Source organism: Calonectris borealis, chromosome 7 (genome assembly GCF_964195595.1).
Source record: "Calonectris borealis chromosome 7, bCalBor7.hap1.2, whole genome shotgun sequence".
NCBI classification, from domain to species: domain Eukaryota; kingdom Metazoa; phylum Chordata; class Aves; order Procellariiformes; family Procellariidae; genus Calonectris; species Calonectris borealis.
In genome coordinates, this window is record NC_134318.1 from 36497418 (window position 1) to 36508566 (window position 11149).

Below are 11149 nucleotides of genomic sequence, written 5' to 3' on the forward strand. Positions count from 1 at the left end.
AATATATAAAGAAAGATGGCCCTGTTCCCCCAGCTATCACCCAGCCCCCCTGCCTCTCTCCTGCACTGAGATTTTAGGCACTCGCTGTCCCCTTGCTGACGTGGGTTTTCCAAGGGCCTGTGCCTGATGATTTGGGGCCAGGAGTGAGAGAGAAAGCAGCATTGCCCTGCAAAGCCAAGAAGGGCGCTGGGGGGACGAAGGATTGGGAAGGGAAAGCAAAGCTGATGCTGAGCATGGGAGTCTGGACATGCATGTTTGGAATCCTGGCTTCAGGGGGACTTACCAAATGGCCACGTGTTCAGGTCTAATGAGATAGTTGGTTATTTCTCATAGGTCGCGCGCGTATCAGACCCAGTTCTTTCCTGAACTGGGTTATGCAAAGTCCCATTATTTAGTGGAAGTTGTGCATCTCTCTGAGGACAGTGGCTGTGTGGTGGGACAAAGACTTGCCATCCTCTGAATGGGAGGGATGTTAAGAAAATAAACATTCGAAGAGTGAAATGACTTGTGCAGGCTAATACAGTGCGTGTCTGCGTGCAGATGTATGCAGCAGCTGCGGGCATATGCACCCACTGTGGGCATATGCACCCGTTGGTTCTCTCTGATGCGTTTGATGGTTTCAGTTATATCTGCCAAACCCCAGGCCTGATCCTTCTTCCTCCTTTGAACAGCCCGTGTCCTTTTTCTTTTAATTTGCAACAACCCTACTGCTCTTGGATGGTGGCAGAGAGGATTCACCTTTCCAAAGCATCTTTATTTGTACGATTTACCGTATTTCACATCAAGCTGTCCACTCTTGTGGGCACTGGTAGAATCAGAGCCGTGGCTGTTCTCCCTCCGTAGTACCAGGGAATTAGGATTTCTACATAAGGTCTCGGGGCCAAAAGACTTGTAGCCATGCTGGTATCAGTGGAAATATTCTGGCTTGTTGCTGCTGAAGCTCTGGTCTGGTATTACTGGGTCAGCAAGGAGTTTGATGTTGCACCCTCAATGGACCCTTTTTATTCTTATTATTTTTTTCTGCGAGAAAATAAAGCTTTGAAACTGCTCAAATATTGTCGGACTTGTCTTATCGTGTGTAATTTTGAAGCATTTGTTCCAGGCACACTACAATTTTTGCCATGTAGTGATTACCTTTAAATTCTGTGAAGCCTTTTCTCATGTGCCCTTGTGCAGCGCCTTGGGAGATTGTCTGATGTGAAAGGCACTATTACACATTGAACTGATTATTGTTGTTTGTTGCTGTTAACACAGACAAGAAACCCTCCTGGCAGGGAAACAACTTCTTTGCTAATAAGTATTCATAATTTGTATCTCAGCAAAAGATGTAAACATATATTATCATTAAATAGGCTGTAATTTTAATTGCCTATAAATGTTATTAATTCTGATTGTGATTATTCAATAGGTAATAAAGATAAAGGCTGTCAAAATTAATTAAGTACATATTCATTAAATTCAAGGTAGCTTCAGTTTCTTTATTGCACAAATACAATTAACACTTAATCTGAATCTCAGTAAGTTACATAATCATGTGACTCAAAATAAAGGGAGGATACAACCTTGGCCTTTTACTTTTTACATGGGAAAACATTAATGATGCTGACATTGGAGACAATTAGACAGTGTCGGCCAATTGTTTTTAGTCAGCTTTCTCTCACATCTGTGGTGTCTACAAGCAAGAAGGGCCATTGTTTCTGCAGGCCTCCGTCGCGCTTTGGCTCTTTGTGCGAACCGTCAATCTCTTGCTGAATATCAAAGCTGTGAGGAAATTAGAACAGACCAGCTCTACTGCACCACACTAAAGCTTAGCAGGGTGCATCCACTATGCTACTAATTAGGCAGTGGCCAACAAAATAACCTGTCAATGTGTGCTTGCCATTTCCCACACACCTGCATTTCATACACTAATAAGCGTACAGCCAGGGAGAGAAAGGGATAACTGCTGAAGTGTGAAAAATGAACAAAATATAACAATGTTTCTCTCCCCACCTATACTACTGCCAATTACCATTTAACATTAGGTAGAATCAACATGTCGGAAGAAATACAATACAGTATCTGAAACTAAAGAGGGGGTAGGAAGGGGCAAAGCCACACATAGCGAGTGTATTAATGTTTGCTGCAGAACGTCGCACTAAGTGGAATCTCTCCTTATTTGTATAAACCAGGAGGTTGAAAATGATCATGATTAGGGTTTTTCTATTCACCTCGACCTGGAGAGAAATCCATATTTTAGTTGCTTACCAAAAATACATGAGTAAACACCGTAGCAGATGACATCCAGTGCTCTTCTAGCAGATCACAGCCTTCACGGTGCAGCTAAGCCAACACAGACTGACCGAACTTCTGATCTCCCTCTTACTTACTTTCAGCCAGTGGCTTGCAAACCTCTCGGAAACTTTTGTGTGCCATCCTTCCACCTTATAGTTCCTTCATTTAACATCATATCAATCAGCATGTCAGTACCAGCTTGCCTGGTGGACTTACTACATTTGTGCTATTATTTCCTATCATGACTCTTTTCCCTATCAAACGCGTGGTTAGAAAACTTCTAGAAATGACTTTTCAGTCCGAGTGATAAAAATATACAAAACTGCCCTGTTATTACTATTATGAAAGGGGGAGGAGGAATGCTTATGCAGTGATTACAAATATTGTGTTTGAAAAGGGCTCATCCTCAAAATACAGAAATCAGTTTCATTACAACCGTTATAACACAGCATCGCTGCGAATTCACACAGCTCCCACTTACAAGCCTTTGTAAATTGCTAGGTTTCGTACAATAGTAATTCGCACACCATATATTTCTTTCCCTTTCCCTTTGCTTTAATGCCTGATCAGATTGCAAGAGTGATGATTTAGAAGTGATACGCGCTGAAAACAAAGCAGAGCAGAAGTAAAGATATTAAGTCAGGGGCAAAGTACCCAGGGCCAAGCTGCTAAGGCCATTACCTCCGCTGAGGATCTGGCTCGGCTGAATTCAACACTTCAGACTTGGAGCTCTTTAGTTTTTTCCCTCTTTGCTCAAACCCAAGGGGTATAAATGCAAATTTACTCATATGAAACACAGCAATTCCCTTGTAGGACTCCCTCCCCCTGCAGCCTGATGCATAAACTTAAATTCTCTCTTATTTTTTATCCGTAGGCTTTGGTGGATCAGGTAGATGAATGGCAGAATTCCCTTCAAAAAGAGGTTTATGGATGTGTATCACTCCTGAGCAGCCGTCCTACCGGGCATCTTTAATATATAGCTGAATTTAAAACAAGAAATGAAAACCAGAAGGGCCGATGCGATGTGTGGATGAAGCTGTTTTCCTCTACAAGAAAAATCACTTCATCTCAATATGTAGGAGAAATGACTATATTGTTATGCTATCCTTGATGGAAATCATACAATAAAGGCCAATATTCAAATGGTATTTGTTAGATACTTTTGAACACCACTCTGCCTTTCATTAGACTTTATCCAGGAGCAGCATTTTCAATTATAAATAAAAACTTTCTCCGCCTCTTCCCACTTGAGCTCAAGTACAGAAGGCCCCTATTTAAAATGCAGCTCCCGAGCAGGCCACCAGGCCGCCTGTTCAGCTGCCAGTGGCTTTTGTGTACAAAGATGTTAATTGGTCCTAATCCCCTCCTAGAAGCTGTTTTGGTAGCCTGACCTGGCACCCCAAAGGACACCTTGGTGTGAAAAACTAAAGGGCCCATTGAAAAGAGAGTGAAAAGCAGCACTGAGCATTCCAACACATTTTAATTTCAGGAATTAAAAAAAAAAAAAAAAGAAGGGAGGGTGTAGCCCGAGGGGTTACGGCGGAGGGGGGGACGGCACACATCATCTTGCTGATTCTGAATCGGTCGTACAAAGCTTTAGTAACCGTGAAGTAAAGCTCTACAAACACCCCTTTCCACACACACAAAATAAAGGCGAGGGCTGCTTATGTTTCAGCTTCAGGTTTGGATTCTTCTTCCATTTTGTTATTTCTAATGCACCAACTGTGTTTCGGAGGGCTGGAGAAACCCAAATGCAACCCAAGGCTCTGACATCCCTTCTCCCGTCCTTCTCGGGAGGAGGTGGGTAAGTCCAGGCCGAAGTCCGTTTCCCTGCGTATTCTGCTGGTCCATTATGTGGCACAAACAAATCCAGGATCTGAAGTAGAGAAGACATTTTTATTAGGCACTTCCAGAGCAGCTGGAGGGAAAAAAAAGGACAGAAAAAGGGAAAAAAGGCAGCTATTATGGCAAACTTATAATCAAATGTGCACAAGAAATGTTAGATATAAACACTCTCCCTTAGGAAGTTGTAAAATGCTATCTGTTCAGCACGCCATTGTACAAAGTGTACATTTACAGCTTGGGTGGTAAATTATGCTAATAGAATGCACAAACCTCAACCGTGAGGTTTTGAATTTTTTGACACAGTTCACAGATCAACTTCATAGGTCAAAGGAGTTTGCCTCCCACAGCCTGATAACGTAGAAAGATATAAAGTATGTGTGTATTTTTATAATCTTGCTGAATGCAAGTTTTTAGATAGAATACATTTGGTATATTTTCATCCCCACGTTTGCTCATAATGAATATTTTTCATTAGACACTGCGCTAGGCAAGGGCAAAACACTTAGGAGACTCTTTTCATGGAAGTATTTCAAGGTGTCGAATGTAAAAACCCAATAATAAAAGATTCCATAGCACGTCAATGTACGCAGAAAGGAAACTACAGTAGCAGTTCTTTCACCAAAGAACAACTACTCAGATGTACTTTTTCATGAGCGTTTGCAATACAAGAAGAAAAAATAAGGCATATAAAACGATAGATGCCTTAACCAGCAGAGACTTGCTGCTCAAAGGACAAGGACCCATCGTTAGAGATGGAAGGTAGGACAAAGACACGGCACTTGCACAATTACCGTAAAACAAACAAACCAACCCTCCGAATACAAAATGCCAAAGAAATGCAGAGTATCCGTTTGGAGAGAACAGCACAAAGTGGTGCATTCTCCTGTCGATCTCCTAAAGCACTTCTGGTGATGGAAGGGTTGCAAATGAGATTGTCAGCATTTTCTGTACTCGTATTAAAAAAATGAGTATTTTTTTAATGTCAAATAAAGAAAGGATAGCTACCAGGAGTTAATCTTGTTCAGTTATCTCAAGGTGCGTTTTCGATATGATTGACTGATTCACTGCTCTCATCATGATAAAAGTAACTCTTTCTCTAGCTTGGCTCTTTCTGGGTCAATGCTTAAAAATGTTAAGGTAAGGTATATCTCAGAAACAAGGCAGGACCACAAAAGCACCTTAAGACATGGATGGAAAAGCAGATGATCAAGCTGGAAAAAAAAATTCCCTCGGAAGCTGAAAAATTAAATTCATGGAAATGTCAAAACTTCAATGCATGGATAAAATGGCCGATAACATTCATTTTCCCACAATGTATTTGTCATTTTAAAGCATACAGATGGATTTTAATGATTTGGGATATTTTGTGGGTTTATTTCTGTTTCAATTTACTTCTTAGCAATAAAAGCAAAGGCAAGACAAAGGAATTCAAAGTGACTCGGGGAGCCAGGGTTTGGGTAAGTGTCAGGGTGCTTCCACGTGCCCCCCCTGTGATGTGCTGGAGGAGCTGCTCAGCAAAGGCAGAGCATCTGCCGGTGGAAAAAGTGGCATATTAGAGGAGTTTCAACCAAAAAAAAAAAAAAGAATCAGTTCTGCAGACCTAGACCTCGATCTCTGAGTCGTCTGCAGGTGAATCGTGCTCTGTCTCCTGAACTGAACTGATTTTTCACATGAGTAAGGTGAGCAGGGCTTGTCCCAGGGCCATCCACGTACAGTGCTCATTATAAAACAGGCCTGACGTCGCACGAGGCAGCAGAAGAGACTGAACGAACTAACCCAAGAAATCCTGCTGCAAATCCCTCCATGTCTCCCCCAAACTCTGCAAGCTTCTCTGGAGCTGCGCAGGATCAGAGCAGAAGACAAAGTTTACCTCAAAGCAAGGGCTTTCCCTGAGAACCACAGCAGATCATTAGGAAAAGCAAAAATAGTATTTATTTTCAAAGTGAGTGAAAAGTAACTGCTCCAGAGCACCAAATGGTTCTTGTTTTTCACTGGACTGCTCAGAGAAAGAGCTTTCAGATGAAGCCATGCTTATGGACTGCCGCTGGTGTGTGTGAATCTGTGCTTTCCGCTCAGTATTGCTGCACTAAAAGAAAAAAAATCACAGCAAGAGAAGTAGCCTCTGAAAACCACTCCAGCCTCTTTGGGGAGGTGAGTGTATAGTGAATATGTCGAACTTTTTTTTCTCCCCATTCCAATCATTTCCCTCCACTCCCCCTCACATTTACAGCTCTAGTGGTATTTCAATCCAGTTAATGTATGTGTGTTGTAAATGTCACAGGGGTTAATCTCCACCAAGCTTTTAAGAAAATAAATCAGCATTTTGACTGATTTGATACTTAAAAAAAGTTTCCACCCACTCTTCCTTTCTTCTCTTGACGTGGCAGGAGGGGTATTAAACTCTGGGTGAGCCTATAAGAAACTGTTGGGTATTTTCTGTTATCCCTGCCAGGTGGCAAAGAACCACAAGAGTATACAACTCCTTTTTGCAGGAGATTAGTAAAATAGAAGGATTCCTAAATGAAGGCCTGATCCTGCTGGGTACCGTCTGTCCCCCTTGATTTCAGCAGCAACTGCAAAAAAAAAGATGAAGTGAAGAATTTAAATGAAAGGGAAAAAAAAGGAGGCAGAGCGTGCAGTGGGATTCATCGCCCCTCTTGTTGCCCCCACGAAGCTCTGAGCTGCGTGCAGCATGGCCTCTGGGAATTTCTAAAGTTGTATTTTTTGCATGTGAATTTACATTTGTGGCTTTTCAGGGACATTGGTGAAAACTGCAACCACGCTCACACCTGCTTAAATCAGCTCTCGAAGAGCGCTACTCGCTCTGAATGCACCTGTGGCAGCGGGGCTGGCTGAAGGCAGGGACAGCACAGAGTTGCGGAGGGCAGCACATTTCCAGGATGTAAAAAATGTCCTCAGCCCCTTTTTTATATATGTCAGCAACCGGCAAAAGCAGGCGCCTGGGAAGGAGGGGTCGTGGTGTGCGCCGTGCCAGCTGCTGTGGTGGAGGGAAGAAAGACACGCCACGACCAACAGCCACAGGAGCAGCAAGCGCAGCTCTTCGAGGGTCCTCCTCCATCCTAGGCCAGGTAGGCAGGGACCCCCGCTGCACCCCGTCCCTCGTGAGGGGCCTTGGGTCAGCTCTGGAGAGCAACGGCAGGGATCGAAACGGAGTCGGCAGCACGGCAAAACTAACCTGATCTCTTCTGAAGGATGCAGAGTATTACTGCCATGATTTTATCGACAGAAATACCTAGAATGATCAAAGAGGTAAATAATACGGGTGTTCTCTGCACACCCCAGGTACATCAATGCGATGGATTTCCCATCATCCTACTCTAAAAGGAAAATATTAATATCTGCGTTTTAGAAATGGGGAGGCTTAATAAAAGACCTGGCACATGACTTTCAGAGAGAATCTGTCACAAAATCAGGAACAGAACATAAACATAATGTTTAAAACCTGGGGGCTTGACACTACGTACAGCATGCCCTCCGAAACCTGCTGGCATTGAACCCAGGGCTAAGAAACCCCGTTAAAGGAGATGTTATGAAACTCCAGAGTGTTTAAGCTCTCACATGGGGTACACTATCGCCCAGCTCCGACTCAGATGATAACAGTGGTTTCTGTGAATCAATTCATTCATTCTCCAAAATCTCCATTCACTTTTCTCTTGGCCTTTTTCTGCAAAAGACTGGCAGTATCAAAACCTATAGTTTTTCTAAAACGGATTAAGAATGAAGTGCCAAAAAACCCCCCTGCTTCTCTCTAAATAACCTACATGCCCAGAAAACAGTGAATACCCAGTGAATACACAATTTAAGGAAAATGAATCTACATCTGTCCCCAAAAGCACAGCAAAGGTAGCGGATGTAGATTGGCTTCCTGTATTTGCATTTCCTCCACACAATGAGTGGATCTAGTTACATTTGTTTCACCTTTCAGCTATTTCTCCAATTTTCCTTTCTGAATGGAGGAATTTATCCCTTTTTTTTCTCCCAGAGTCAATGCTGGGGAGGGAAGCAAAGAAGTTATCAAAGGGGGGAGGGTGGGGAGAACAGCCTAGCCAGAGCTAAGGCTGTAATTACTTTAGAAACATAAAGGTCTATTCTCTCATTGCTGAAAAAGAGGAATTACACACATAACTTCCATTAGCATTAATGGGACTCACCTACATAAATCCCTGGTACATCAATGGGAGAATAGATCCTGTATAACTATAGGTACTGTTTACTCAAAGGAAGTGTGTACCAAAGCATACTGCCTAAATCAGGATAGAGTGGGTGAAAGCTCTACCTTACTCATTTCATTGTCATTTGCTCTTGAAGGGCAATTATCAAGAAATTATTAGGTAGTGGCATCTTAATATCATGCTCTCCTGCCTTTTTACTTCTTGTCTGACAAAGGCAAAAGCTGACAGAATGTAAAATATTTTCATAATGGATTTTTTCCCAGTTGTTTTTCTGGTACTCCCCCAGGTTAGTTTTCTGCAAACAGAGACATATATCATTTGTATTTAACCCTCTCTGCTCTGTCTCTGTGCATGGTTATGAAGGCTGGGACGGTTTATAGCCAGTAATATATTCGAGGACTTTATCTCTTTTTCTTTTCTTGGATGTCTGAGAGAAAGAATTTGCTTTTTTTTTTCCCCCCCCAAATTGGTCTGCTCTTCAGAATGGTTAGGTGAAAGTCTTGCATGAATGTCACTCCAGAGACTGCACGTAGCAAGGGATTTAGTGTTCACTATTACTGTTACACATGGTGCAATAACATCTCATTGGGTCAGTGCAATCGTAAGGAAGAAAACTGGGAGCACCAGCTACCCGCAATACTTTGGATTGCTCCAGATTTTGGAGCGGTAGGACAATAATAAAGAATATTTAGAGCAATTCTGGAACTACAAATCACTATCTGAAACATAATGGCTATGAAAGTCAAGCTCCAGTGATTTTATAGGCTTACCTTGGCAGGCTGTCTCAATGCACTGCCAGCACCAGCACGCTGACAGGGGGGTTAAACGCAGGGTCCGGGCAGCTGTCTTGCTACCGAACAGAATGTCCCATTTCCTACATTCCTAAAATATAGGTCTCAGAGTACTTAGTCGTTAGTCCTTATTTAAGTCTCACATAACTTAGGGGTCTTCTTTTATTTCAGGGACTGTAAAATTCATCCACAGAAGAGCATTCGTCTTTGGAGGAGGCCGGTATCACCCTCACCCAGGAATGCCATGCAAGGGAAATACCATTCAGTGCATGCAGAGCAGGACCCCAGATGTGCCCTACCAGCGAGCTGCCTGGTCTGCCCCACACCTCTCCTTCCTTCCTTGCTCTTCCCTAGTTTGTAGGGGGCTTGCTGGCGCCTCAGGTGGCTCTACGGCTTTGGGAGAGAATGTCTTTACCTGCTGTTCCAAGGACACTTTGTCTCTGTAGGGGACTCTCTAGCCAGCTTGTGGTGCTATGCATCCCATCCATTGCCAACACAAAATCTAAAATTAAAGCAAAATATTATGTGGGAGAACTTAGCTGAGAAAAATGTAGATGATGCTTCATCAGAGCCACCAACTTTAAGTATGGAAGCATTGCAGCAAAGTCATCCTTTGCTCTAGGAGTTATCAGTTTCTATTGCTAAATGCAAGGATAAAATGAGGAGGAACAGAAAATAAAATCCAGACCCATTCAGGTCTGATATACATGCTAGGGACTAGACTAGATGGAAAGACTGGATTTGTAAAGCAACACAGCTAATGTGAGTGGCATGAGTCAGCTGAATATATCATATTCGGAGAGGGAAATGATTTGTGATGGTCTTGCAGCTCTTCCAGGCATCTGCAGAGATCATATCAAATCTATTTAAAATGTGAAATTTCTGGTTCTGTAAGTCAAAGTCAATTATGTCCCTGACTTTGAAGGGGGCAGGGTTTCGCTCACTATAAAGACAGAGGGTGCAGGGATGGAAGTTCTCACTGTTGGCTTGTTTTATTCTTTGGAGCTGCTCCTTCGATGATTCCCCTTTTAATCAGACATATCACTCTGGCTGTGAGGGAAGGCCAGATTCTGCAGTCCTTATTTCTATAAAAGTGTGGCTGAGTCAATATGAGTTTTGCTTGAGTAAGGACTGCAGATGTGACCCTGCATTTTGGTAAGCCAGCCTCCAGAAAGGCAATTCATTTTGCAAACAGCAAAGGTGAGGAGAGTGGGACCAGCCGGCTGAGAGAGGCGGGGTATAACTTTAGAAAACCGGTGAAAACAGGGAACAGATTTTAAAACCAAAAAGCTATTTTAGTTAGAAACGAGTGCCCTGTAAAGCTCTTACAATTTACCTGCTCAGCACAGTATGCAGCCAGTTGAAGCATAATGTATTGACTTTTCTTCAAAAGATTAACTTCCCTCACGTACTTAGCTACCTATTTTTATGCTGAACTTCTGCCTCTCCTGGAAGCTCCTCATACGAGCACTTGTAGCCAGATTTTATCTACGTACGTAGTGATCAGGCAGGAAGAATACACTAGGTATGCTATTTTCTTCTTTTCATGTCTTAAGCATAGAAGACTTCTGTATCAGTCAAGTCTGACAATAGGCCCTGGATATAAAGTAAACTAAGATAAATAGAAAGCAGCGCTTTAGCTAGTTCAGCATCATATAAATGTATTTCCTCATAAAAAGCAGCTCACCAACCTCCTCTCCTCCTCAAAAAAAAAATCTTGGTATTCACAATTTGGTCCACAAATGGTGTAATCCTTTCAGAGCGTGTCAGATCTGGGAAACCTCCCAGGAACAGGTAATTCAAGTTGGGTTTGTTGGTGAGTATACATGAAACATCTGGGCACAACTGTAGTAGATGCTTATCAAACGTGTAATCCTTATCTCAAAGAGGTTATATATATATGTATATATATATAAAACTAGACAAGACTGGGCTGCTACATGGACCCATCTATTGAAAAGCCTATCTGTGAGAAGGAATGGACTAATGACTAGGTGATGCTCACAGAGTAGCTCTAAGGGGATAGAGGGTTACTGTCGTTACAGT